Genomic DNA, 5000 nt, shown 5'->3' on the forward strand with positions numbered 1-5000 from the left:
TAATAATTGTAAGTCTCTCCTCCATAGTAAAAAACATATTATTCCAGGTATTAAAAGATTTTGTATATTAAGAAAACAGGTATTATAATTATTATATATAATAGATTTAATATCTTTAGATAGTATTATACCTAAATAAGTTATCTGACCTGAATTGGGTACATATTTAGTAAAATCACTAATGAGAATATTTTTTCGTGTATATATAGGTAGTATTTTAGTTTTTCTTCATTGAATATTAAACCAGAAATACTTTTAAAATTCATCATGTTATCAAATAGAGACTGTATAGAAGAATTAGATCCTGCTGATGTAATTAGAACATCATCTGCAAAAAGTTGAATTTTGGATGTTGTATTTTCATCTATTTCAAAACCCTCTATGTCAGTACTGTTTCTGATCAAATTAGCCCAAGGCTCCATTACTAAAGTGAATAATAGTGGAGAAAGAGGACATCCTTGTTTTGTACCTTTAAGAATGGGTATTTTTTGTGAAACATATGTTCCTACCTTAATATAAGCCAACGTTCCTTTGTACAAATGTTCAATTAGAATCCAAGAAGTTTGTGCACTTCATTAAGGTAAACAGATAGTCCCAACTTACTGAATCAAATGCTGAACTTATATCAAGACTAATAAGTGTTAAATCTTTCTTTTTCCTATTTGCAAAATCTATTAATGTTAAAGTTCTTCTTATATTATCAAAAGTATTTCTATTTACAATGAAGCCTGTCTGATCTATAGCTATAATGCCGGGAATGATTGTCTTCAATCTATCAGCAAAGATATTCATTAACATTTTATAATCAACATTAAGTAATGAGATGGGCCGATATGAAGAACATCTAGTTGGATCTTTATTAGGTTTTAAAATTGGCGAAATAAATGTATATTGCTAAGATGGGGGGGTTATTAACTCAGTTTGGGCCAAAATAAAAACCTTATGTATTAATGAATATGTATTTTTAGAAAGGATTTTATATATCTCTGGTATAATACCATCATTACCCGGTGCTTTGTTTGATTTAAGCTTATTTATTTGTGTAATAACTTCTGTATATGAAATACTCTTGTCCAATAGTTTAATATGTTGTTTATTAAGCTTTTATTCATATTTGTGGTTATAAACTCCTTTATTTTATCTTTAGGTTCCATGTTAATATTATTATGGTTAATTTTGTGAAAGTGATTTCTAAATTCATCTAGTATTTCTGGTATACTAGAAACATTCTTCTTTTTCCTTAGAGAAAAGATTTCTTTGATATGGTTTTGTTTATTCAACCTTTTTGTTTTATTTTTAAGTCTATGTAAGTATTTGGGGCTTATTGAATAAGACAAAAACTTGTATTCTCTAAAGTTATTTTAACTTTATGAGTTAAAATTTCTTTGTATTTCTCATTTAGTTTGTTTATTTCTTCAATAACTTTCTTGTCCATAATATTTTCTTTATTATTATGTTTATAAGAGTCTAATTTACTTTGAATATCTAACAATTCCTTATCCCAAGATTTCCTTTTATTATTATACCATCTGATACTTTGTCCATATAGATATGATTTTAAGGCATCCCAAACATAAACAATGGAGACTTCAGGAGTGTTATTTATGTCTAAAAATGTTTTACTTCTGAAAGTATATATTCTTTATAGTCTTTTAGTTGAGTTAAGTATGCTGGTATCCTTTTGATCTGAACATTGAGTATTTTTATCATGAATTCAAAAACAATTGAATTATGATCAGATATAGGACATGAAATGATTTTGGAATTAATTAAATCTGTTACCATCTGGTTGGAAATAAAGACCCTATCTATTTTTGAATAAGTTTTGTATCTGTTAGAAAAAAAGGTGTATGGTAATGATTTTGAATCTATCTGATTATTAATATCATTCAAATGATAAGAATTAGCAAAATCCTTTAAATGTTTTGCATTAGATGTAATTCTTCTCTTTCCTATAGTGGTAGTATCACTTTCATGTAGTATACAATTAAAGTCACCAGCTAAAATAATATCTCCTATAGAGAATGATATGATCTTATCAAGATGATGTTTCACTGTATTAATACCAATTCCAGGTATCCAATATACATTAATTAAAGTGTAAGTCTTCCCATTAATTTGTATTGTAACCATACAAAACATTCCTTTGTCATCCTGATAAGACTTAATGGTTTTAGGAATGGGCATACTTTTATTCCATAAAATAGCCACTCCTCTTTTTCTGAGTGTGCTCTGAACTAACCAATACTGTATATTTGTTTGTGGCTAGTTTATCAATATCTTTTTTCAAGAGATGGGTTTCTTGTAGGAAGACTAAGTTGGCCTTATGTAAATTAATGTATCTTATTAGGCTTGCCCTTTTACATGGATTATTCAATCCATTAATGTTTAAAGAAATTCCTTTTAAAGATGTCATTTGGCATTTTTAAAACTTAAGAATCTTATGATCAAAATAACAAATAACAAGATAAGTAATGTTACATCTCCTCCTTTAGGTGTACCTTTAAATATAGCTGTATTTATTGAATCTCTTATGGGATTTCGTATAGGATTCAATTTTGTTTGTAGTGACAATGAATGTACAAAATATATTGTGGATGTCAAAACTATATACAAATAACAATGAACAAGTGAAAATAATGTAAGGATTAAACCTTGCATCCAGCCTGGAGTTATAAACTCCAACTTAGAGTAGTATTTACCACTCAAGTTAACCCCTACCCTAAGCAGCAGTACGTCAGCTACCACCTTATCAATTTAATACTAGTTATATTTAACTGAAGTTAACAGTTTTCAATTCAATTATCTAGCGAGACAAGACTACACATTTGGTAAAACAGCATCATATAAACTAAAATAAACCTTTTTTTTTTTTTTTTTTTTTTAAACTGTTCATACTACTATATACATCCATGTAATATAAAACACTTGTATTCAAATAGCATTCAAATAATCTTGATGTTAGAAATCAAGAGGAGAGAAAATAAGTTCTAACATTCATTTAAATCAAAAACTTTGGCTAATATGATTCAGACATTACATATATTAGGATGCATCTATTTTCTGTCATGTAAATACAGTTAACAGCTTCCAAAAAAAACCTTGAATTGCTTGTATATGAGCATTTACTCAAACTCATTATTGCCAATAGAATAAAATATTGTATTCATAGAAATTGTTATAAATCATACTTCATAGTTAAGCAGATTCTCAGAAACATTTATATACATATCTACATACACACACATATACACACACACACACACACACACACACATATATATATATATATATATATATATATATATATATATATATACATACATACACACACACACACATATACACATATATATATATATATATATATATATATATATATACACATGCATACACACACACACATACACACACACATACACACACACACACACACACACATACACACACACACACACACACACACACACACACACACACACACACACATACACACACACCTACATATATATATATATATATATATATATATATATATATATATATATATATATATGATCTCACTGAGTTGTATCTTTACTGAGCACCATCTTACATTGCTGTCCCTTCAATAAATCTGTCTGCTTTATACAAAATAATGCACAGCAAACACATTTTAGTAACCAGATTTTACAAACATGCTATACTACTGCTTTAAAATATATCACATGACAATTTCTTCCAGTATAGAGTTATAAAATTATTTATGCTTGTCAATCAGATGAATTAAATGAGTTATAGTAATGTATATGTTTGGGACATAGGTTTTTAACATATATTATTAATCTGCTATTCCTGTATCTGTGATGTGTCAGTGTGATATCTAGGTCAAAGGTGAGACCAGCTGCTTTCAGCTTCTCTGTGAGAATTCTGAGAGTTGAAGCTTTTGAAGTAGCTCATGGACACTGTGCATGAGACAGCCCACATCCCAGATTGTCTCTCTTAACATTTTGGCGGGAAACTTATTAAAAACTAGTGACAAACATTCATTTAGCAGTGTAAATGCATCTAAACATGACAAAACCTTCACAATGCATTCTACAGGTTATTACAGACTCTATGTAAGTGAAATCAAGCCCAATCAAGCCCAAAATTATTAATAAGTAACAAAACTCAACATTTTTGTTCCAACTCAACTCCTATGCGAATCTTATTATTTACTGTGTCTATATGATCAAAAGTATTTCTATATATTAATAAAGAAAAGAAAAAGAGAGTAGAAAGTTAAAGGGTGTAAGGCAGAAATAAAAAAAAATGTAAGAGAAAGCTATAAGAAGTATATACAATAGAATATTACTTACTGTTTATATTAATAGAGTTAAAAATAAAACATATTATTTACTATTATTTAGTTCTAATTATTATTAGTTAAAGCATGACAGATTATTTACAAACAAGCATAAGCAGTGTAATCAAGAAAGTATAATTAGGTAGTGTCATTCCTGTATCTGTGATGTGTCAGTGTGATATCTAGGTCAAAGGTGAGACTAGCTGCTTTCAGCTTCTCTGTGAGAATTCTGAGAGTTGAAGCTTTTGAAGTAGCTCATGGACACTGTGCATGAGACAGCCCACAACCCAGATTGTCTCTCTTAACATTTTGGCGGGAAACTTATTAAAAACTAGTGACAAACATTCATTTAGCAGTGTAAATGCATCTAAACATGACAAAACCTTCACAATGCATTCTACAGGTTATTACAGACTCTATGTAAGTGAAATCAAGCCCAAAATTATTAATAAGTAACAAAACTCAACATTTTTGTCCCAACTCAACTCCTATGCAAATCTTATTATTTACTGTGTCTATATGATCAAAACCATTTCTATATATTAATAAAGAAAAGAATAGAGAGTAGAAAGTAAAAGGGTGTAAGGCAGAAATAAAAAAAAATGTAAGAGAAAGCTATAAGAAGTATATACAATAGACTATTACTTACTGTTTATATTAATAGAGTTAAAAA

Source organism: Protopterus annectens, chromosome 14.part0, assembly GCF_019279795.1.
Source record: "Protopterus annectens isolate FY-2018-M chromosome 14.part0, PAN1.0, whole genome shotgun sequence".
Classification (NCBI taxonomy): domain Eukaryota; kingdom Metazoa; phylum Chordata; order Ceratodontiformes; family Protopteridae; genus Protopterus; species Protopterus annectens.